The sequence below is a fragment of the Peromyscus maniculatus genome, chromosome 22, assembly GCF_049852395.1.
Source record: "Peromyscus maniculatus bairdii isolate BWxNUB_F1_BW_parent chromosome 22, HU_Pman_BW_mat_3.1, whole genome shotgun sequence".
Lineage (NCBI taxonomy): Eukaryota > Metazoa > Chordata > Mammalia > Rodentia > Cricetidae > Peromyscus > Peromyscus maniculatus.
In genome coordinates, this window is record NC_134873.1 from 745,350 (window position 1) to 771,340 (window position 25,991).

A 25,991-nucleotide genomic window follows, 5' to 3' on the forward strand; every position below is an offset into this window, starting at 1 on the left:
GTATTGGAAAGTGGTCAAAAGGAGGAGGCAGGGGATAGTTGAAGGAAGTAGTCACAAGTAGTGTGTCTTGGAGAGCTGTGTCCCGTCCTAGTAACTTCCCATTTCTCATGTCTCTGTTTACTGACCACCATGAAGTGAGCTGCTCTGCTCTTCCATGCCTTCCCACTATAGAGAACTAAAGCCCTTTAGAACCATATCCCAAGTAATTCTTCCCTCCCTTAGGTTGTTCTTGCATTTGAAGCACACAAATGCAACAGTGATGAGTACACCTTGGAGACCTTTCATTCCTTCTCTTTTATCTCAGCAGCCCCTCGAGAAACCACACAGAACATGTATGTTCAGCCCACAGTCAGTTAGGCAACAAATTGTCCCCAGGACCCCCCTCCCAGTCCCTTCTCTCCTCCCTGGGCGGAGCTGGAAGCTTCTCACATGACACTCTCATTACCTCCCCGACCCCTTGATGCCCCCTTTTCTTGTGCCATGAGTGACTTGTAGGGCTTCCCCAGGCTGGGAAGGGTCAGCTCAGCCTTGTTCAGCTCCAGCTCCTGTTGGTACAAATGCTCAATGACGGCCACTTCAATTGAGTCTCCCAGTACATTGGTCATAGTATGCAGCCAGTCACTGGTGAAGGAAAAATAGATTAATGGGAGGGGGTGAAAGGCTCCTTCAAGAACCCAGAGTAGACTAGAAGGGCTTCCAGGCTAATTCACAACCACATGATCTAGAACAGGCCCTGCTCTTCCTCAGATTTCCTTCCTAACAACATTCCTTATATCCTCAGAACTCTTCTTTAATTTGTGATTCTTGTTTCTACATATGACTAACCTAAAAATGATTAGATATGAGAGCCTGATGTAGATGGTTAGAGATTAGAATCTGATCTAGAGTGTTAGACATTCGGATCTGATTCAGACTGTTATACATGTGCATCTAATGCAAAGTATTAAACATGAGCATCTGTAGATGTAACCAACAGTCTTATTAAATAAGAAACACAGAACCAATGCAAAGAAGAAAGTCAAGAGGTCAGAGCTAAGAGCTAAAAACCTTACCCTTCCTCTCGCAGTAGTCCTACCTCTCCAAAAGAGACCTACTTCCTATGTCTGTCTTTTTTTATAGAGTTTTTGTTCTGCCTTCTCATTGGTTGTAAACCCAACCACATGACCTCCTAGTCACTGCCTGTCTGTACAGAACTCCAGGCCTTCTATGGTTGGTATTGAGATGAAAGGCGTGTGTCTCCAATGCTGGATGTATCCTTGAACACACAGAGATCTACCTAGCTCTGCCTACCAAGTGCTGGGATTAAAGGTGTGTGCCACTACTGCCCGGCTTTTGCTATGGCTCTAATAGCTCTGACTCTTGGGCAACTTTATTTATTAACATACAAATAAAATCACATTTCAGTACAAATAAAATATCACCATAAGCATCTGTTGCAGATTATTAAACATGAGCATCTGACACTGATTATTAAACATGAGCATCTGATGCAGTGTATTAAACATGAGCATCTGATGCAGAGTATTTAACATGAGCATCTGGTGTAGGCTTATTAGGTACAAGTGTCTGGTGCAGACTATTAGATATGACTGTTTGATACAGACTGTTTGACATGAATCTATGTAGGTGTGGAGCAGGCTGGGATTGTTCAAATGGAACTTTAGTCCTTCTGTACAAATGGGACTTAGTCTTGCTCACAGTACCTACATTGGAATAAAAATTGGCATTTTATGTAAATTCCATGTTATAAGAAAAGAAATGAGAGAGGGAAAAAATGGTGAAAGGAGGTAGTGATGTAGGAAGTATAAAGAGGAAGAAAGAGAGAGGAGAGAAAGAAAGAAGGAAAAAAGAAAGAGGGAGAGGGGGAGGAGGGAGGGAGTGAAGGAAGGAAAGAAGGCAGGAAAGAAGGGAGGGAGGGAGGCAGGGAGGGAGAAAAGAAGGGAGGGAATGAGACAGGTGGAGAAAAGGGAGGGAGAATGGAAGAGAAGAAAAGGACAGAGGGAGGAGAAGGAAGGAAACAAAGGGAGGAAGGAAAGAAAGCAAGAGAGGAGGGGGAGGAACAGGGTAGGGGTGGCTCCTCCCTTCTTATAGATTAGGAGTCACTGTCTTCAGGTGTGCGCCCTCCCACAAGCCTACTAAGCTCCATGGCACAGTCTCACAGCAAGACACACAAATGGCTCTTCTGTGCTCAGTGGATCACAAACAGAAGACATGAATGTGGGGAGCAGAGTTGTGGGGAGGAAAGCTGACCGGGTGGGAAGGAGTTAGAGAGTGTGCAAAGTAACCAGAAAGCATTGCATACATGCCTGACCTGTCAAAGAACAAATTTAATTAGTGAAAAAGAACAGAGGAAAGACAGGAAGGAGAGAAGAGAGAGAACATATGCATTCATAGGGTTCAGTGCAAAAATCCACCAAAATTCTTTTGTCCATCATCACAGGTGATCGTATAAGTCAAAATTCTTCACTATTTAACGCAGCAGGTAACTTGTGTTTTCTTTTCACTTCTAAAATTCTTCAGAAGTAAGATTTCACTAAGGAAAAAACTGTTTAAAATTTTTGAGTTAAAAAATATTTGAACACTTTTGTATGATTTTTGTATGAAATGGTCTGACAAGGAGTGGGGGAGGGGCTGATAGATGGAGACCCCCTTTTCAGAATTCTACTCACTCTGTGTCCCAAAGATAATAAATCTATGGGCTTGGAGTCCAAAGCCATCACTAACAGACCATCCCAATGCCTCCCTAAACCCCTCAAATTCTACAACCATGTCCTTGCAGAATCCTTCATAAAAGTTATGAGAAGAGCCCAGGGTCAAAGCCAAGTCACACTCACAGGAAACAATCCACAGCTATGATCAGCATGATGTCGTCTGTGGGCAGGCTGATGGATGTGAACACAATCACCATGGTGACCAGTCCTGCCTGGGGGATGCCAGGTGCTCCTACACTAGCAGTTGTGGCTGTGATGTTGCGGGAATTCAGGAGGAAAGAGAGAACAGAAGATTGGAAGATCAGGAAGGGAAGGGCACCTTAAGTTAAATTCCCAAGCCAACACAGAAAGAAAAATATTCCATGAACTCTCTTTGGATGTGAAACTAAATTTAAAAAGTTGAAGTCACAGAAGCAAAAAGAAGAAACCGTGATGCTGGTCAGATGGGCTGGGAGTTGGGGAAATGTCTCTCAAAGGGTACAAGATGTCTAGATACCACATAAATGGCTTCCGGAAATCTAATGTATGGTGTGGAGGGTGTGGCTAATGATGCTGTGTTTGTATTTCAAAGAGAATAAACCTGAAGTCTCTTCTCACTATCAGCAAAGAGAAAGAGAACCGAGAAAGGGAGAGGAGAAGAGGAGGACTGACAGAGAGAGAAAAAGAGAAGGAAGGGAAGAAAGGAGAGAGGAGAGAGGAAGGGAGGGGAAAATAAGGAGGAGATGAGAAAATAAGAGGAGAGAGGAGAAACAGGCAGCAGAAGAGGGTGTGGGAGAAGGAAGGAAACCATAGGAGACAAATAAAATAATCAGCCTGACTGTTTTGATCATCTGCAGAGTGCACAGGTAGCAAATCATCAAGAAACACATCTTCAAATACACACAACTTTTGTCAGCTGTCATTCAAGAAAGCTGCGGCTGGAAAAGGAGAGTTGTTTATTAAGAAGGCAAATACAGACGAGATAGGGTGCATTCAGGGTGGTATGACCATAGACAAATGGAGAGAAACTCAACACAATTCCACTAAATTCAGGAACGAGTCATGTCTGTCCGCTTTCCCCATACTTATTCAATATAATTCTTGAAGTTCTAGCCAGAGCAATAAGACAACATAAGGAGATTAAGGGGATACAAATTGGAAAGGAAGATTTCAAGCCTTCCCTATTTACAGATGACATGATAGTATACTTAGGTGACGCCAAAAATTCCACCAAGGAACTGATACACCTTATAAACACCTTCAGCAACATAGGAAGATACAAGATCAACTCAAAAAAATCAATATCCCTCCTATAAACAATGGACAAAGAAGCTGAGAAGGAAATCAGGGAAACATCACCCTTTACAATAGCCACAAATGACATAAAATACCTTGGGGTAACACTAACCAAGCAAGTGAAGGACCTATATGACAAGAACTTTAAGTCCCTGAAAAAAGAAATTGAAGAAGATGTCAGAACAGGGAAAGATCTCCCAGGCTCATGGATAGGCAGGACCAACATAGTAAAAATGGCAATTTTACCAAAAGAAATCTACAGATTCAATGCAATCCCAATGAAAATATCAACACAATTCTTCACAGACCTGGAAAAAATAATACTCAACTTCATATGGAAAAACAAAAAACCCAGGATAGCCAAAATAATCCTGTACAATAAAACAACCTCTGGAGGCATCACGATCCCTGACTTCAAGCTCTACTATAGAGCTACAGTAATAAAAACAGCTTGGTATTGGCACAAACACCTACATGTGGACCAATGGAATCGAATTGAAGACCCTGACATTAATCCGCACACCTATGAACATATAATTTTTGACAAAGAAGCCAAAAGTGTACAATGGAACAAAGAAAGCACCTTCAACAAATGGTGCTGGCATAACAGGATATCAACGTGTAGAAGGCTGCAAATAGATCCATATCTGTCACCGTGCACAAAACTTAAGTTCAAGTGGATCAAGGACCTCAACATAAATCCAGCTGCTCTGAACCTGCTAGAAGACAAAGTAGGAAGTAGTCTTGAACACATTGGCATAGGAGATCACTTCCTAAATATAACACCAGTAGAACAGACAATGAAAGAAACAAGCAATCAATGGGACCTCATGAAACTGAGAAGCTTTTGTAGAGCAAAAGATACGGTCAACAAAGCAAAGCAACAGCCTACAGAATGGGAAAAGGTCTTAACCAACCCCACATCTGACAGAGCACTGATATCCAGAATATATAAGGAACTCAAGAAATTAGGCATCCAAACAACCAACAGTCCAATTAAGAAATGGTCTATAGAACTAAACAGAGAATTCTCAACAGAGGAATCTCAAATGGCTGAAAGACATTTAAAGAAATGCTCAACATCCCTAATCATCAGAGAAATGCAAATCAAAACAACTCTGAGATACCACCTTACGCCTGTCAGAATGGCTAAGATCAAAAACACTGAAGACACCTTATGTTGGAGAGGATGTGGAACTAGTGGAACTCTCCTACACTGCTGGTGGGAATGCAAGCTTGTACAACCACTTTGGAAATCAATATGGCACTTTCTTAGAAAATTGGGAATCAATCTCCCCCAAGATCCAGCTATACCACTCTTGGGCATATACCCAAGAAATGCTCAGTCATACCACAAGAGCACCTACTCATCTATTTTCATATCAGCATTGTTTGTAATAGCCAGAACCTGGACATAACCTAGGTGTACTTCAACTAAAGAATGGATAAATAAATTGTGGCACATATACACAATGGAATACTACTCAGCAGAGAAAAAAAATGACATCCTGAGGTTTGCAGGCAAATTGATGGATCTAGAAAAAAATCATCCTGAGTGAGGTAACCCAGACTCAGAAAGACAAATATGGTATGTACTCACTCATAGGAGGATCCTAAATGTGGAACAAGGATGACTGGACTGCTGCTTACATCACCAGGGAGGCTACCTGGAAAACAGGGCCCTAAGAAAGACACGAGAATCACCCAATTACAGAGAAATGGCTGAGATCTAAATGAACAACCTGGACATGAGTGGGAGTGATGAAGGGAAAGGGTCAAAGGAAAGAGAGCCTGTGGGAATGGGAGATCCCACCTGAATCAAGAACAGAGAGGGAAAACAAGGAGTAAGAGACCATGGTAAATGAAGACCACATGAGAATAGGAAGAAACAAAGTGCTAGAGAGGCCCAAAGAAATCCACAAAGATACCCCCACAATAGACTGCTGGCAATGGTTGAGAGACAGCCGGAACTGACCTACTCTGGTGATGGGATGGCCAAATACCCTAATAGTCGTGCCAGAAACCCCATCCAACGACTGACGGATCTGGATGCAGAGATCCATGGCTAGGCCCCGCGTGGAGTTCCGGGATTCTAATTAGTGAGAAAGAGGAGGGTTTATATGAGTGAGAATTGTTGAAACCAAGGTTGGATAAAGCACAGGGACAAATAGCCAAATGAATGGAAACACATGAACTATGAACCAAAGGCTGAGGGGCCCCCAACTGGATCAGGCCCTCTGAATAGGTGAGACAGTTGATTAGCTTGGTCTGTTTGGCAGGCATCCAGGCAGTGGTACTGGGTCCTGTGCTCATTGCATGAGTTGGCTGTTTGAAACCTAGGGCTTATGCAGGGACACTTGGCTCAGTCTGGGAGGAGGGGACGGGACCTGTCTGGACTGAGTCTACCAGGTTGATCTCAGTCCTGGGGGCTCTGGGGAGGATTTGCCCTGGAGGAGGTGGGAATAGGGGATGGGCTGGGGGGAAGGAGAGGGATGCAGGAGGGGGGAGAACAAGAGAATCCGTGGCTGATAGGTAGAACTGAATTGTATTGTAAAATAAAATAAAAGAAAAAAAAGGCACATAGAGCTTACTACGTTGAAGGCCAGGACATTCCGGCCCCTCTTGGTTTTGAAGCATATTTCTTTCTTGATTTAAGTTGTTTGTTTTGTTTTTTTATTCTCATATGTATAAATGTTTACCTGCATGTATGTTGTATACTGCATGTGTGCCTGGTGGTCATGGAGTCCATAAAAGAGCATTGGGTCTCCTGGAATTGGGGTGATAAACATCAGTTATGTAAGTAGTGGGAACAAAACTAGGTCCTCTGTAAGAGCAGCAAGTTCTCTTAACTCCTGAGCCATCTCTCTGGCCCACGGAAGACCATTTCTTGCTCAGGTAATCTTTTTTAAAAATTAAAAAGCTAACGATCTATGTCAGTGGTAGAATACCTGTCTAGCAGGTATAAATCCTTGTTTCCACTTCTAGTCCCGCAAATTAATATGAAATTGAAAGTAGGATCTATGGGGTCACAGGTGGCCTATGTTAAAACTCCAGAATTAACTCCAATTACCCCCCAAAAAATGTAATATGTATTGTGAAGGCCCCTGAGTTTCCCAGCAAAGGCAGTAGTGCCCTCGAGATGCCAGCTCTCTCCTCAGTAGTCGAGGAAACCCCTTTCTAGCTTCTATAGCCATACACACAGAACAAGGGGAGATGATTAGCACAGAGGACAACTCTATCAGAATGGTGGTTGAGCAAATACTCAGACTGGTATTGAAGAATGGGACTTCAAGGGAGAAGACTCCATTCATGAGCTTTATACCTTGACATGAACTCAGAGCCTATCCTGCCTCATCAGGAGAATGGCAGACACGTGCCTATCTTCTCATTGTGACAGAAAAGAGCCAAGGACAGTGCCTGTCTACGCTTCTCCTCTGTTACTCAGATTTAAGAAAATGTGCCCAGAAGAAACTTTGGGAGAAAGGGTTTTATTTTAGCTCACAATTCCAGGTTATAGTCCATCATTGTAGAGAAGTCAAGGAAGGAACTTGAAGCCGTTAGCCACAACACATCCGCAGTCAAGAGCAGAGAAAATGTGTGCATACCTATGGGTCTGGTCTCTCTCAACTTTTAAACAACTCGGGAACCAAATCAAGGGAAGAAGTACTGCCCACTTTTAGGCTGAACCTTCCCATGTTGATCTCCAACAAACATACCCAAAGGACAATGGGCCCTTCTTGAGATTATCTCCTCAGGTGAATCCAGATTCTGCCAAATGTACAATTAAAACAAACCACCACATCACTAGTGGAGGAAAAGATTCCATTCGAAAAAGAAGTGTAGGGCCCTGAGAGATGGCTCAGTGGGTAAAGATGCTGTGCTGCCAAGTCTGACAAACTGAGTTCAGTCCCCAGGACCCGCATAGCAGAAGAGGAAAACTGAATCCTGTGAGTGGTCCTCGGACCTCCACATGTGCACTGTGACACACACACACACACACACACACACACACACACACACACACACACACACGAGCACACACACGTGCAGGTGCACAGGCACAAATGTAATTTTTAAGCTCTTTTAAACCAAGTGGCTGGAGATAGTTCAGCAGCTAGGAGCACTTACAGCTCTTGCAGAGGACCCAAGCTCTATTCCTGGAACCCGTATCAGGCAGCTGCCTATAACTCCAGTTCCAGGGAACTTGAAGCCCTCTTCTCATCTTAGAAAACACCTTCACACAAGAGGTGAACACAGACTCAGGGAGACACATACAAAATAGAAAAAAATGTGAAGTGTAGTTTCTACTGACCATGTATCACACTCACATCCTTATAAGCCAAAATATTATTCCATTACCAGGAATGATGGCACATGCCTACAGTCCCAATTAGCCAGGTCAGAGAGAGAGGGGGAGGGAGAAAGGGAGAGAGGGAGAGAGGGAGGGAGGGAGAGAGGGAGGGAGGGAGGGAGGGAGGGAGGGAGGGAGGGAGGGAGGGAGGGAAAGAAAGATCATAAGTCAAACCATCTTAAGTCAGGATGTGTCTATGGAAGAAATTTCCAACGAAGAAAATACTTTCCTTCACAGAGTTTACATTTTCATTCTTGTATGATAGGCAGACAATAAGCAACATGGATGAGTAAAAAATCCCCCATGGATACAAATGCTGTGGAGCATCCTACATCCTTCATCCAAAATACTGGAAATCAGAAATATTGCACATGTTGCTTTGCTGTTTTTCAGATTTTTTGATATTTGCATATACATAATTTTATATCTTAGTTAGGAATGAGATGCAACTATAAACAGGAAATTTCTCAGTAGACCTTGTTCACACAGCCTGTCCTATTCAGTTGATATTCATCGTCTCACCTGATTGTGGTAATCTGGCCCAGGTTGAGCTCATAGTTGTTGACTTGAGCAAAAAAGATGGCTGCCAAGGCCTCATAGAGTACAGTGCCATCCATGTTGACAGTGGATCCACAGGCAGCAGGAACCTGGTGATGGGTCAGTCCACATCCAGGCCCTCCTCCAGGCATCAGAAAGTGATAGGCAGGGTTGCAGAGCTGGGGGAAGAGAGCTCTGGAGGCTGAGAATAGGGAGTTGAAGGATGGGGAGAGGGCAGTAGCAGCAAAGGGCCAAAGGAGGGCTCCCCTCTAGCACATGGAGAACAGGTTGGAATGTGAGCAAGGAGTAGAAAGTGGGAATTACAGTTGTGCATGGGGGAGTGGGACTCCTAATGCAGAGAGAACTCAGAGGTAGACATTCCCAGAGGAATGTCTCTTGACCCATTCACACCAAGATTTTATGACAGTCTATTCCAGATTGCTGACTTCCACACCGAAGCCTAACGATGATGGCTAACTTCAATTATCAAGAACTGAACCAGGAACTACCTAAGAAGAGAGTCTCCATGGGTCACTATGTTTGGTCATCCTATGGGAATCATCTATGTGGGATTGTCTTAACTAATTCATATGAGAAAACCCAGCCAACGATGAGTGGTGCTATTCCCTAGGCAGGGGGTCCTGAACTATTTAACAGTGGAGAAACCAAGCTGAGCATATGCAAGAAAGCAGCAAACATGCATTTATTCTCTGTGCCTGAGTGTGATGTGACTAGCTGCCTCAAGTTCCTGTTTAGATTTCCCCACAGAAATGGGCTATAACCTGTAATTGTAAGCCAAATAAATTTCTTCCTCACACACTAAACTACCCTTCATCAGGGTATTTTGTCACAGCAACAGAAATGAAAGTAGAACAGTAAAAGACAGAGTGTTTTTCTGCACAAGAAACAACCCAATCTACAGCAGCTAGGGCTCTCCCCAACTACTTCACAGAGTATACTTTCATTTGACTGGCAACTTAGTAGAAAGAGTAGGCATCTCATTTGGGGTCAGGTTGTCTGCAAGAACTGACCCCTGTGTGGTCAGCTTTATGCTATGAAACTTAAAGCTTGGACTCAAGTCTGTGGCCCTAGAACAAGACATTGCCTACTGCAAAGCACCCAATTCAATTTCAACCTTTGCCAAGCATCAGAAACAGCACTGGAGGTGGGAGCAGGGGCTGATTAGCTCCATACTGATCAGATTGGTTTAATTCTATGTACAATAGTATCAATCCTATTTAGCCCCAGATCAAAGATCAAAAGGCACATTCTCCAATCATCATGAGGACAATAAAAAATATTTTCTCCTATCTGTTTGGATGTTGGGATACTTGGTCAAGCTGTTTTAAATTTGGATGGTGAGAGATAAGGATCACTTTTTAAGCCCCTAAAAGCACAAACAGGAGAGGAAAGCCTAAGAAGCCAAGACTCTCTGAGCTTGTGTTTCACCCCCAGTACCACCTTAAACAAAGAACTGGCATCTGTCTCTCCTCCTTATAACCTAGAGAAACAAAAGAGACAAGGAGGTTATGAGAGTCATCACAAGACAAAGACTATATCCCCAAGTATAGGCCACCGGTAGAAAGCTTCAAGAGTTACCCAATACTATTGTATAACCAGAAGAGGTGTTTGGAGAGGTGGAGAGGAGAGTACCTAAAAGAACCTATGAAAGATGAAGAATGGACTCAGGGAGAGTTCCGGGAAAGGCCATACCTGGAAGAGGTACCTATGGCTGTGATGAGGGCCTGTAGCGGGCCCCCAATGAATGGGAGGGGGTTCTGATGGGTGACAAGAAGGCAGATGAGGGGCAAAACACCACCAGCACGGAGGAACAATCCAATGATGACAGTCAGAGTATACATGCCCAGCTGACCTCCAAGGGCAGCCATGTCTTTCATTTCCAGAATCTTCCCAGCAATCAGGAACAGGATGCCCACAGGTGCATACCTGGGCAAGGCACATATGTATTAGGATGATCTTCCTCACAGGTCTGGAGCTGGCATTCCCCAAACTTTGCCCAAATAGATTCAAGGAGCCAGACAGTACCTACCATGAAACCACAACTCCACCCCAACCTTTCCTGAGTATCAAAGCCAGCACTGGGACACAGGGGAAATGGCCCTGTGGTTAGGAGTACTTGCTGTTCAATGATGAAATTCTCATTTTGGACACATCATCCACACTGGACAGCTCAAAAACACTTCTAACTCCAGCTCAAGGGATATGGCACCACTTTCTGGTCTCTATGGGTACCCACAGAAACACCTGCACACCCACTTACACATCCACACACATATATAAAATAAAATATTTTAATAGCATTGTTGTTAGGGTTTTCTCCCAAAATATTTCCCCAGAGGCTCATATGTTGAAGGCCAGTGCTCTGAGGTGGGACCTGTAGAAGCTAACTGTTCATGAGAGTTCCAATCTCTGCTATGGGTTATCAATTGATGGAATCATAGCTGAATGAGCTATTGGGAGCAAACTATAGGAAAGGCCTCGTAAAAGGCAGTAGATCATTGGGGGTATACCCTTGAAGGACATGTCTTCTCCGCAGTCTCTCCCTCTCTCCCTCTCTTTTTCCTAGATGCAGTGAAGTTAGCAGCTGCATTGGCTATATCCATTCACCATCATGGCCCAAACGCAATGGAGCCAGCCAACCATGCACTGTTTCCTGCAAACCTGTGAGGCAAAAATAAACCTTCCCTCTTTAAATTGGTTTTCCCGGGCATTTTGTCATAGCAACAGAAAAGCTAATTAATACAATTGGATTCTATGAATGTACCACCTCACATTGGTTACTCACTGCTCATCTGATAAGCAGAAAAGTTCCTACAACATCAGCATTGAGCCTTCTGGAATCTTTATCTCATTCTCTCATTCAAGCCCCTTTCAGCTCAACTCCAGATGACTATTCCCTTCAGAATTCGGTCCTTAGGCATTAATTACTAAGTATGGCAGTTTGAATGAAAATGGTACCCCTAGGCTCATAAGGAGTGGCACTTTTGGGAGGTATGGCCTCATTGGACTACATGTGGTATTGTTGGAGGAAGTGTGTTATTGGGGGCAGGCTTTGATGTTTCAGATGCTCGAGCCAGGCCCAGTGTGTTTCTCTCTTTCGGCTGCCTGCAGGTCCAGATGTAGAACTCTTTGCTCCTTCTCTAGCACCATGCCTGCTTGCATGCCACCACACTTCCTACCATGAAATTAATGAACTAAATCACTGAACTGTAAAACAGCCCTAATTAAATGTTTTCCTTTATAAGAGTTGCCATGCTCATGGTGTCTCTTCATAGCTATAGAAACCCTAACCAAGACACTAAAACATCCCCTATCTCTGGCCTTCTAAATTTCCACAAATTGCTTTTTGTGCTAGTTAGTTTGAAGTTTCAACTTGACACAACCTAAAATCACCTGAGAAGACAGTTTCAATGAGGAATTATCTAGAGTAGGTTGGCTTATGGGAATGTGCTTGGGAGACTCTCTTAATTGCAAATTGTTGTAGAAAGAGGTAGTCCACTGTGGGCAGCACTATTTAATGGGCTTGGCCCTGGACTGCGTAATAATAGAAGAAGCTGGCTGAAACTAAGCAAGCAAGCAAGCAAGCAGGGATTCATGTGTTGATTCTCTCTACTCTTCACTGTGATGTGATGTTTGAAGTTCCTGTTTTGTCTTCTCTATAATAATGGACTGTAACCTAGAAATGTGAGGCTATAAATAATCATTTGCTCTTTATGTCAGAATTTTATCACAGCAACCAAAATGAAACTAGAGTCCTTCTTGTCCAGTCACTCGGCGTTTCTCAGGCTTTGCCTGTTCTCTCCCTTGTTGGTGATGTACCTCTCTCCTCTTCACATCTAGTTAGGTTCTTACTCTCCTTTCAAGCCCAGATGTATGGCTCACTCCTCATCTTCCCAGGGAGCATCCACTGCATATGGGTCCATCCACCACTGCTGGAGCTTTGCTATGGCACCTATGGCTTTGTGTTACACATAGTGGTCTACATCTGTCTCCCCATGGATTTTACAAACTTCTTCAAGATAAAGTATGACTTCAGTGTATCACTGTGTCTCAAGCCTGGGAAACTGTCTGCTAGACGAATGAGCTAGTGAAGAGTGAAATAATTTTGAAAAAAATTAATGTGAAAAGGGGACATGGGTGTTGGAAGATGGAGTAGTGGTTAAAACACTTATCATGTAAGCATGAGGACCAGAGTGTAGACCCTCCAAAACCTATGTAATGCTTGATAGGCTAGGCCAACCCAGCCTCAGAAGGGGAGTCAGGTCAATTTGGCTAGCAAGATGAGCCACTTCCTTGAGCTCCAGATTTGACTGAGGGATCCTTCCTTAATGAATAAGAGCTATGGAAACCAGCCCTAATTAAATTTTTTCCTTTATAAGAGTTGCCATGGTATAAGAGCTATGGAAAATGATACCCAACATGCCCTTGGGCCACCACACACATACTTCCCCCCACTCATTCAAAAATAACATACATTCGCATGCACATCACACCATACCCAAATGTAGAAAGGAAAATAAAACAGGGCATGAGTAAGTATGAAAGTGAAGAGATAAATGGAATATCTGAGGGAGTAAATGAGAAAATGGCAAATGCATACATAAATCAACAGGTTTGGGAGTGAATCCAAGTGTGCTGGTTTGGGTGAGTAAATACACAAATGCAGTCAATGTCTTAACTAATGGTGTTAATACTACAGCTCAGTGTCACAGTTATTGCCTAGCTTACTCAAGGCCCTAGGTTCCATCCTGAGCACCAGGGAAAAAAGATTATTATTTAGGAAACTGAAGGTACAGCTCAGTGGTAGAGTGATTGATTATCTAGTAGACATAAGGCCTTGGTTCAACCCTAGCACTTAAAAATAATTACAGGGGCCAGAAAGATGGCTCCCCAGGTAAAGATACGTTGTGCCAAGCCTGAAGGCCTGAGTTGGATCCTGAAATCCACATGGTAGGAAGAGAGCACTAACTCTCACAACTTTATCCTCTATGTCCACATGCATGCTATGGTTTGCATATCCATACACATGTACTCTGACACAATAGATAGATAGATAGATAGATAGATAGATAGATAGATAGATAGATAGATAGATAGAAAAATGTAATAGAGTGATAATTGTGAAGTAATTTAACTAATGAACATATTTATCAGTGAATAGATACATGAAGAAATTATTTAACTGATAAATAGAAAAAGACTTTAAAAGAAGATAAGTGAGTGGGCCAGTGCTAGAAAAATGAGAATGAATGAGTGAATACAAGAAATAGATGAGGGAATTAATGAAAGAAAAAGTTACTGAATTGAATCACTGCAGAAAAGAATGAGGAAGTGAATCAGTGAGTTGATGATTGAATTAACAAATGCAGAAATGTGGTGGTGCATGCCTGTAATCCCACTAATCAGGAGGCTGACAGAAAAGGTTGGCAGGTTCCAGACAATCCCGGGCTACATAGTAAGACCTGTCTCAAAAACAGCACAATGACCTCACAGCAACTGTAGTTGTCTGCACAAATTGACACAGGATCAAGCCAGTCAATATTCCAACATGGACTGAGGAGAGACTCACAAGCCCTGCTCCTAGCTGAGAAACTATTTTGAGAGTTAATGGCTTCTGGGGAATGGAAAGCCAAAATTTTTCCTGGATGAGGCATCCTGTAGGTTGCCCAAATCAGTGGCCATGCCCTCATCCATGTTCACACAGACAGTTCTCATTGGAATCAATGGGAGATATATACAAATACATGCATATGATGATATAGAGTTGGAAGGGGAACATGAGAGTCTGAGAGAAGTCGAGGGAGAATGGGAATATGGGTATTATCAAGACACTTTTTATACATGTATGAAATTATCTAAGAACATATTTTTATTACACAAAAATGGGAGGAAAGTGGGTGACCCAATGTGTGGGAGGATGAACATAGATGAATGAGTGAATGAATCACAGAGTGAATGCACAAATGAGTGAGTGAGTAAATAGATTAATGGAGTTATGAACTGCTGAATAACTCACTACAGAAAGATATGAATGAACTGATGATTTGATGATTAAATTAACTAACACACAGATGAATGAGGGGCCAAATGTCTCCAACAGTCCCATCAGCCTGGTCACCGTCACCCCCAGGAACCACCACCACTGCCTCACCCAGGCACATGCACCCACCAACTACTCACCAGATGCTGATGCCCACCAGCCTCATAATAGCCTCATTGAGGCTGTCAAAGAAGTCCCTCAGGACATGGCCTTTGTGCTTCATGCCACCAATGACCAACCCGAAGGCCAAGAGAAGACCACAAGGCCCAAGGTATTGATGCCACTGGCTGAACCAGGCACAGGCACAGTCTCCTCAAAGTTTATCACCTCCTGCAGGGTGCCCAAGGCTTGGGTGACATTTTCCAGGATGCTGGTTTCATTCTCCACTGAGGATGGGGGAGACATGGAGGCCCCCAGTTCTGACCCATTCTCTGTCCTTACAGTCATCCTGGTTACCACTCGTGTGCTGTACTGCATCTTAAACTGAAATGCAGAGAAATTGATACCAGATTCAGTATGGTGGTTAGCTCTTTCATAAATATCACAAAAAAAATATAAAAAAACTGGAGTTAGGCCTGTGAGGCCCTGTGTTCCATACATCTCATTTGCACGAACACACACACACACACACACACACACACACACACACACACACTGAAAATATAACGATAATGATAATAAAAAAAGAAATTAGTAACTGGCATTTGCCTAATATAAACAAGTCCTGGCTTTCATCCTCTTCACCAAAGAAAAGAAATGAGTAACCAAATAGTGAGGATGTTAAAAACCAAGCATAGAAAATGGATATATAGTCTACATCTTTATGTCTAGCCTTCAGTGAAGGGGTTGCTATGCGCCCCCTGCTGGCCAAATTCAGTCCACTACTTGCTTCTGTAAATATAGTTTTACAGGAAAGTGTAAGTCCTCTTCACATGTTGCCTGTGACTGCTTTTCTACTATGAACCCCAAGCTCATGCTCAGACAGATTTTAGCACATCTGTGATCAGAAGTCTCAGAACCTCGACCCCAGCATCCTAGCCTCCATGAATTCCATAACCTGGCCACCCTTTGCATCACCAACATAGCCATGTGTGGTACACATATTCTCCCAGAATCGTCCCCAAGGTCCCCCCACTCAGGCCCTTCTTCCCACCCTTCTCCTTGGGAAGTAAGCTCCCTCCACCCTCCATTCCTCCTTCATTAAACCATGTGCTTCTCCTAACCTGTTTGAAGCAGGCCTCCACAAGTTAGGTGGAAACATATTTCTGCACAAAAACATCAGAGAAGGGAAAGTGGTTAGAGTTTGGGAGTGAGCCAAAGGGCATTCCTGCACTGATAACCATGGCAACCGTAGCAGCAGACAATATAGAAATGCATGGTGTGGGCCCAGGGTTGAGCAAAGTACCTGCCCTTCATCATCTGACATAAACCCTGCAATGACCCTAGAAGTAAACACTGTAAACATCTCTAGCTTCCACAGGAGGTAACCAAAGGCCAGAGGAGATCGCCCAGACCCATAGAGCTGCTCAGAGTTGCAGATGTAACTTACCATGGATTGATTATAATTAGGCCCCACCCAAAGTCATGGAATCTGAGTGCCATAAAGTTGATGGTGGAGCCTTGGACTAAAGAAGTTTACAGAGTAATAGGAAGTGGCCTTGTTTTTGATATGCTTGCTCTTGATAACCATCTTGTGCTCTCTGCCGTGTTATGATGCAGCTAGAAGATCCTCACTAGATGCTGGTGCAAAGTTGTTGGGCATCCTAGATCCCTGAACATGAGCTAAATAAACCTTTGTCTTTTGGTTCTTTGCTTTTGTTTTCATTTTACAACTAACTCAGTTTCAAGTATACTTTTCATTTAAATTTTAATACACTTATTCAGAGGCACAGTGCCATGGTATACAGATAAAAGGTAGACAACTTGTAGGAGTCGGTTCTCTCATTCCACCATGTGGATCCTGTCAGGTTGTCAGGCATGGTGATAAGTGTCTTTACCCACTAAATCATTTCACTGGCCCTAACTTTTATTTATTTAGGCGTGTGTGTGTGTGTGTGTGTGTGTGTGTGTGTGTGTGTGTGTGTGTGTGTTTGTGTGTGTGTGTGTGTGTGTGTGTGTGTGTGTGTGTGTGTGTGTGTACACATATGCCACAGCATGTACATGGAGTTGGGAGGACAACTTACAGGACTCTGTTCTCTCCTTCCACCATGAGGATGGTCCAGAGGATTGAACTCGGGTGGTCAGGATTGTCAGCAAATACCTTTATTCACTAAGCCATCTCATTGGACCTCAGCTAGTGTATAATAGCAGCAGAGAACACCGTAAGAGTTCCTAAACTCTTCCGGTGCCAAGTCAGTACCATAGGAACAGTATGACTGGATTTGACATTACTTCTGACAGGCAAAATCTTATTGGACTAAGAGAATCATTTGCACGGGTTGGGGTTTTAGCTCAGTGGTAGATCACTTGCCTAGCAAGTGAAAGACCCTGGGTTCAGTCCTCAGCTCCAGAAAAAAAAAGAGAATCATTTGCTCACCAAAGAGGTTATGAACACCTATTGAACAGCAGCAGCTCCTCTTACTCCGTCCTGGGATACTACAACAGTGTCCTCTCCAGCCTCAGAGCTCAAAGATCAGACCTAGACTTAGCTTTCTTAAGGATATGCAAGGATCCAGGGCAGAAATGGCAACCAATAGTTGCTTCCTTTTCCAAACTAGATCTACCTTTTCCTGTAGTCTCTCATAGAAAAGAATTGCTGCATGCATATCTGGAAGTCCCAACAAAATGAGAATGTCACCTGACCAGGTCCATGAATGCATGAGCTGTTGGGACAGTCTGAATTTGACTCACATGGTGCAGCCCCTCCTTGGAGCCTTTCCCAAGATGGATGATGGTGACCATTAGGATCCCAGTGAAAACCACAATGACTGTGGTCACCATGTAGTGCACAGCTGCCCGCATTCCCATCCTCTCTGTTGCCTTGTTGTCCAGGGATGCCATACCTAGAAAAGAGATAATGCAGTTCGTGCAACAGCACCCATTCCTTTTAGCCTCCATCTGGTCCACCCATTCCATACCATCAGCTCAAACTCATTGCACATCCCTTAACTGAAGATGTCCACAAAAAACATGGTTCACCTTCTAATGCTGAGAGTTATCTACACAACAAATTTTATGCTATCACAAATAAATATATTATCAGGCAAAATATAATTTGATTATAGTTTATTAAGTTAATAAAGGGAGCTGGTAAGATTACTCGGTATTAAGAACACATACTGCTCTTACAGGGAACCCAAATTCCAGTATCAACACAAATATTCTGTGGCTCACTACCACTTGTAATTCCAGCTCCAGGGTATCTGATGCCCATTTCTGACCTCCATGGGCACATGCATTCATGTGTACATACCCACATAGACACATGATTAAATAATAATAACAAAATAAGTATATAAAAGTAAATAAAAGTTTTGTGTCACTTTGAAATAAAGTTTTACAGTGTACAGTGTATACCCACCACCTAGAGATGATCTGAAAGAACACGAGAGGAGAGGCATAGGTCATCTGCAAACACTACATCAATTTACAGAAAGGGCTTCAGCATCCTCAGGTATTGGTGTTTATACGGATCTTGAAACCAATCCACTGGTGGTTCAACCCAGGGATGATTCAGTTTTTGATTCTTAGGCTAAAAACAAATGGACACATACCACTCCATTTTATTACTACAAATAACTGCACCAATCACAGTACCTCCCCTTTACTCTAAGTTAACCTTTCAACTTCCACCCAACCCTCTCCTTATCCTGCACCATAAATATCACAATCATTGAAGTCTTCATCCCAGGGTCCATCACAACTCCCACTTCACTTGAACCCACCCCTTTCTACATTTAGCCTGGATACTGTTCATGCTGTACCTATATGTCTCTTACCAGGCCATGCAACCATCCAGTTGCTATGAGTTTGAGATACTAACAATCTGCACTTTTCTCCTGAGAGTGATCCTCAGCAGAATGGGAGCTTCCTCCTCCAGAAAGGTCCCATTGTTCTGCAACAGTCAATGATTGCTGGTGCAGGGATTCAGATGAAGACAGAATTGGTGGTGAGAGACACCTCCATGATGTTGCTCACACTTCAGAGCCCCTGCCCAGTGGGAGCACACTGAGACACCAGCCTTCTTCTGAAAACATGCCTTTGCTTAGCTTCCTTTCCCATCCTGTCCTTCTATCTTCACTTCTTCATGTGTTTCTCCCTTGGTGAGTTTCTGGTGACCAGATCTATATGTCAGGCTTGGCTTCAAAGAAGCCCAACCTAAGAAACCAGCCTTGATCATTATTTCTGTCCCTAAACCCAAGGCTTACTAAACATCACCTATGGCCTAAATCTGGTGCACTATTTACTTTTGTAAAGTTGTATTGAAACACAACTCTGGTGAGTAGTTTTAGTTGTTAACTCAACACGAGCAAGTACCACTAGGAAGAGAGGCTCAATGGGGAATTTTATAAATCAGGTGGACCTGTGGCATGACTGGGGGGTCCAGATTACATTGAAGGAGGAAGGACAATCATTGTGTGTAGCACCATTCCCTAGGAAAGGGATTCTGGACTGTATACATGTAGAGATGTAACTTGATACAAATAAGCATGTGTCCATTTATTTTCTCTCTGCTCTTGGTTGTGGATGGGTTATGATGAACTGCTTCAAGTTCCTATGTTGTCTTCCCTGAGTGATAGACTCTAACCTGGAACTGTGAGCTAAAATAAACCCTTTCTCCCCTAAGTTGTTTTGTGTCAAATATTTTATTGTAACAACATAAATGAAACCAGGGCAACAGCCATGCACACTTGCCGACATATTGCCTATACATGCTCTTCTACTCCAGCATCAAAGGTGAACCATAAAATGAAGATCCTATGGCCATGAAGCAAAAACAACTACTATCCAGAAGAAAAGGTGCTACATAACACATCAAAGCTCCTTTCCTTCCTCCACCCTCCATCCTGGCACCTCCATCCCACTCACTTCCTCCATGTTCAACCACATTCCATTTATCATCTACCCCATATCCAAGCTAACTCCCCTGACCCTCCAAAGCCTTTCTTCCCCCCCTGGAGAGACCAGAGCTCTGGCAGGATGGGATTTTACCTTCAACAACAAGTACAAGGAAGTTATTGGGACACAAGGATCCTGTGACAGCAAGACTGAAGCAAGATCTGGGCACAGCTTGAGTTGATGTGTTTGGAAAGGGCCCCCACTGGTGAGGAAGCCCTGGCTCTTTTCTCAAGTGTGGGCTTGGAATGGGTCCTGTAGATGCACAGTGGCTTGGGGTCTCACCTGGGACAAGGCTGGAGACGATGAGGGGGAGCACCAGCATCTGCAGCATCCTCATGAGCAGCTCACCAGGAAAAGAGAAGTACTTGATCTGGTGGTAGAAGAGCTGGTGTGGGCACAAGGCAATGCCAGGAAAAGTTCATGGAATGAACTATGAATCTCAACCCCAAGCACTGTCCATCCATCTCTAAAAGAGTATAGTAAGGTGAGCAGTGACTATTCTAGGAGGTGCATTTGTGTACATGGGTATTACATGGATTTGTGTGTGCATGGATACATTTGTGCATGGGTATGTGTATGTGTGTGTGTGTGCTTGTGTTATAGACAAATGTGGGTGTTTGTGAATGAATGGGCATGTATAAAAAGATGTATATATGGGTATGTATGTGCATGTGTGTAAGTATGTGTACATTTGTGTGAGCATGGGCATATATATGTGTGTGCATGATGAGGATTTGTGTGAATGAATGTGTGCATGTAGTTGTGTGCACATGGATATATATATATATATGTGTGTGTGTGCATTTTATGCATTTGTGTGTGCATAGGTGTGTGTGCACATTCATATGTACATTGGATCATATATAAAGATATGCACATGCATTTCTTGGGTGTGTCTATAAGTATGACTCTTTTGTCTGTGTTATCATTTTCTTTTTTTTTTCAGATTATGCATACAGTGTTCTCCTGTGGGCCAGAAGAAGGTACCGGACCTCATTACAGATGGTTGTGAGCCACTATGTGGGAATTGAACTCAGTACCTCTGGAAGAACAACCAGTGCTCTTAACCACTGAATCATCACTCCAGCTCTATGCTACCACTTTCAAATATGGAAGTGCATATGAAATTGGGCTTCTAAGCATGTAGATGTAAATGCATAGATGAGTATGTGAAAGTATTCACAAAGTCCAAGACAGCTGGCTGTGGTACCCTTGGAATCCACACTGTCTAAATAATCAAGTACACATGGAAATTTTTAAGGGGAAATTATCTGTGGAAAGCAGAAAAGGGGCTATTTGGGGAGAGAAAAGGAACCAGCAGAGGGTGACTAGGTAAGAGGGGGTAAAGGAAAAAGAATATGATCAAAGCACATTGTATACAGATATGAAGATGTCATGAGGAACCCATTATTTTATACAACCTCATAATTCCTTAAGTTGTGTCTGTTGAACGTGTAGAGATTTTTTTCTCTTATCAATATTTCCTAGACAATACAGTATAACAACTATTTACCTAGCAGTTACATTGCTTTGGGTGTTACAAATAACCTAGAGACCAAGATAGCCACAGATCTGGCAAACACTACCCCATTTTATTTAAGGGACTTGAGCATCCACAGATAACAAATGCTTGTGGACATCCAAACCAATAGACAATCAAGTTCCTTAAATAAAATGGGGTAGTGTTTGCAGAACCAATCTCTTAAGGGTATGATGGATAGCTGCATCTTTTTATGAACGTTAGCACAGTTTATGTGACTGCACTTCTCAATTAAGATATGTAAGATATATTCATATGTAAGATATATTTATCCTTCTCTGTGTGTAGTCGTAAAGTGCATGTCTGTTGAGTGTACTTGCGGATGCCCATACCCACACATGTGACATCACATCGTGTTCATACAGCTGTTTTTGTGCATGTATGTGCCCTCTCTACCTGAGTCCTCTGATGGGCTAAGGGATTGTGCGATGAGTGCACCAGAGAGGGTGGGTAGTTAATAGAAGTCCCGCCTCCCAGAAGCAGAGCTCACCAATGATCACAGCGCTGACTGTGAGCAAGATGAAGGCATTTCTGCACAGAAAGCGCCACACATGCTCTCTGATCATGGACTGCAGGCGCATGCGCATGCGCAGTGCTCTCTGCTGCCAACTGTCCTGAGGTCACCAGGAGAGCCCACACCACCCAGGTGCTGGCTGCTCTGCCTCAGGAACAGACTGTTGCCATGGCTGCTCATCACCTCTCTCTGGGGACAGAGGAGACCAGGTCTGGTGAGGGAGGATTCCAGGAAAGGAGAGGGTAAGGTGGAGGGGCAGGCACTTGCAGCTCAGAAGTCAGGGGAGGGGCGATGCCCATGTGGAGACTACTGAGAGCCTGCCCTGGATGAGATACAGTTTTTAATCCCAGCAGCAAAAGGTTAAGGTCTTCGGACCCAAACACTAGAGAGGGTGGTTAGAGACAGGGTAGAAAAACAAACAAACAAACACACACACACAAACAAAACACACAAAATACTGCACACCTTTCAGGTTTTCTGCCTCCAGCCTCCTTCACTGAGATCATCTCAAGCAACTGGGAGCTGCTGCAGCTCTCAAACTAAAGTGCCAGGCCTTTGCTGAATACCCATTGCATAAGAGCTCTTGAAAGGGCACTTTAGGCTAGTCCCCCTATCCACAGTAGTTGGGTGTCCAGCCCTAAGACGCCCATAGTCGACTTTTCACAAGGACAAAATCAGCAGGTGCCTGGGAAACAGTGGTAAGCAACTAATATGGCTGCCCAGTGTGCGTGACCAGGACAGTAATGCTGTAAGGGAGGGGTCACTGGGAAAGAAATGATGACACTTCTAGTCCCAGCTGGAGGTTCATGACCCTCTTTTGGGGTGAGACCTCAGACTTTGTGCCCCCCCCCTTTTTTTTACCTGTGTCCGTATTTATTTTTTCTTATTAACTTACTTTATTTGCTAAGATAACCAAAACGGGATGATGTGTTTTTCATGAATTAAATAAAATGCTCATAAATATAAAACCTGCCAATCTGTTTAGCAGCCAAACATTTGGAAGTTACCAAACAGCTTAGAAACCGTGGCTTTTGACCCAGCCGTTGACAGCCCTGTAATATCAGCTACTCTAGAGGATGGTGGTGGAAGGCTGTTTACAAGATCAAGTCCAGCACCTGCAACTTAGTAGAACCCTGTCTTAAAATAAAAAGTTAAAAAGAGAGCTACTGGGCAAGGGGTGGGAGATGGCTCAGTGATTGAGGGTGCATATTGCTTCTGTAGAGGACCAGAGTTCCATTCCCAGCACCCACATCAGGCAGCTCAGAACTGCTATGCCCCCTGCTGGCCTCATTGGCACCTGCACTCACATGTACAAACACACACACACACACACACACACACACACACACACACACACACACCAAAACCGAAAATAAAATTCTCATTTAAAGAGGGACAGACTATATAGCTCAGTGGTAGAGTACTTGCCTACTATGTTCAAGGCTCCAAGTTCAGTTCTCAGTACTGATCCCCTCAGCTTCCCAAGTAGCTGGGATTGCAGGCATGCACCACCATGTTGAACTGTTCCAGCATTGTTTGGATGCCACTACCCACGTGGCTGTCTTCTAAGATGGCTGCCCTCTGTATCTGTCTGAGTTCTCCACCTGCTTCCAAAAGACAAGTTGCCTGACTAGGCTTTCCATGCCCTGCATCCTGCAACTCCTTCTCAGTGCGAACGAAGCCCCTTTCAGGATTTTGCTCCAAATGAACTGGTCCTCTGAAGCCTCAGTGTTGCTTCTCACTTTGCTCTGAACACTCACAGACACAGGACAGCACAGAAGATGAGCAGTCTCTCTCTCTTCTCTGGGACATCAAGTTCCTAGTTACTAAATGATAACTTGAAATCACCTAAAATCCCAAGAGCATTCAACAGAGTCCAAACCAGTCAGGATCCTGAACATTTGTCTCTTTCCTACAGTCCAGCAGCTGGCTCTGCAGATCCACAAATCAACCTCCTCAATAAAACCAACACTGGATATAAAGTGTTCAGTTAGTCAAGCCTAGAGCTGCACTCCAATTATCTCGGCATTTAGGAGGCTGAGACAGAAGAAGCAGGAGTTCAAGGCCAGCCTGAGTTGAGTAGAAACACCCCGTATCAGAAAGTCAATCAATCAGCTCACATCTAGCTTCAAGAGCTCTTGACAGTTGATGGGTTCTGGAGGAAGAAAGGGCAGTTTTCTTCAGTAGTGTGGCCCATGATAGGTTGCCCATGCTCCAGTGGTTGGTGGGCAGCACTAAATGGACTCCGTGGATAAAGAGGAGGAGGTAGCAACATGAAGTTAAAAGGAGTTAGGAGGAGTCAAGAAGAGTTGAAGAGGAAAAAGAAGAGAGTTAGACATGATCTAAATATACATGTGCTCATATATGAAACTACCAAGGAATACTTTTTAAAACTCTATGGTAAGGCTGGAGAGATGGTTCAGAGGTTAACAATGCTTGCTGTTCTTTGAAAGGACCAGGTCAGGTGGCTCAGAACCAGAGGGTCCAACTCTTTCTTCTGTCTCTGCAGTCACCTGAACTCAAGTGCACATAGCCACATGTGAATACACATAATTAAAAAGATAAAAATAATTTCTATTTTATGTGTGTGAGTGTTTGACTCCATGTATATATGTGCACTGTGTGTGCTGTGACCATGGAGTCCAGAAAGAGGCCTTGGATCCTCTGGAACAAGAGCTACAGGGAGTTGTGAGCAGCCCTGTGGGTGCTGGGAGCAGAATCTGGGTTCTCTGTGAGAGCAACAGGCACTCTTAAATGTTGAGCCATCTCTCCATCCTCAAAATAAATCTTTTTTAAAAAATCAGTGGTAGTGTGAGTTTAGAATGTGCAAAGGATTGGATTTAATTCTCAGCACCAAAAATCGATCAATCAATTGATAAAAAGTTGTTCAATTTGCATCTGTACTGGGCACAAACAGACTTTTCTTCTTATTCCCTAAACAATATAGCATTGCAAGTATATGCAGAGTATTGAAGTTGTGGTAGGTGGAGTTATTCTTGTATTTATTACTGCATGTGTGTGGTCAGAGGACAACTTTTTTGGCGTCCATTCTCTCCTCTACCATGTAAGTCCCAGAGATTGAACACAGGACTTCAAGTTTGGTGACAAGCTCCTTTACCCACTGTGCTAGGTGTTAAACGTAATATAGAGATGAGTTAAAAATGAAAGAAGACAGGAATGTGTTCTGTGCAAATATGATGCCATTTTATGTAAAAGACTTTAGAAATACAAGGGGTTTGGAGTCTACCTAGGATGGAGGGTGTGTCTGGAACAAATTCTCTAAGACCCAGAAACAACAAGATTGTGTGGGAGTTGACATTTTAGTCTGTGAATCAAATATGGCCTGATATCTGTGTTGTTGGCATTTTTTAATCATGGTGTTAGCACACAGCTGCATTTATTCACTGTGTAGTTCTGCAGGTGCTTTCAAGCTGCGGTGGCAAAGGTGAGTTGCTGGAATAGAGTTCACAAAACAAACTATTTGCAGAAGTGGGGGTGGGGAGGACAAGGTGGTTTGATGGGTAAAGAGGATTGCTGCCAAGCTGGATGGCCTGAGTTCAGTCCTGGTTCCACACGGTGAAAGGAGAGAACTAACTCCCACAGACTGTCCTCTGACTGCTTTGTACACACTCACACACACACACACTCTCTCTCTCTCTCACACACACACATACACACACTGAATAAATGTGATTTTTTTAAAGGCTGACTGTAGGCTAGTAAAAGCATACATGAGTGATGGAGTAAGAGGGCATGGCTCAGGAGTAGAGCTTTCATCAAGTGTACAAGAGGCCCTGAGTCCCATCCTAGAACTAGAGGGAGAGAAGGTCCAGCAGGGAGTAATTAACCATTAAAAACAATTCAATAAATAAGCAGAAATCCAAAAGGTACAGGGTTGAACTCAAATGCAAGTCTATGTACCACACCTTCACCATGCCTGCCTA

At 43.5% G+C, this 25,991-nt stretch overlaps 1 protein-coding gene, 1 long non-coding RNA gene and 1 pseudogene across 2 annotated transcripts in view; 2 read left to right on the forward strand and 1 right to left on the reverse strand.

Annotated features, from left to right (window-relative positions):
* LOC143270134 (excitatory amino acid transporter 4-like) lies at positions 1–22,739 on the reverse strand (annotated as a pseudogene).
* The window catches only part of LOC143270293 (uncharacterized), a 539,180-nt gene that overhangs the window by 453,608 nt on the left and 59,581 nt on the right, over positions 1–25,991 (forward strand). The gene's annotated exons all lie outside the window — the stretch shown is intronic.
* LOC143270141 (uncharacterized) overlaps positions 22,137–25,991 on the forward strand; it is a 9,875-nt gene continuing 6,020 nt past the window's right edge. The window contains exon 1 of the long non-coding RNA XR_013047111.1: positions 22,137–22,289. This is a non-coding gene — a long non-coding RNA (uncharacterized LOC143270141). The remainder of the gene's footprint in view (positions 22,290–25,991) is intronic.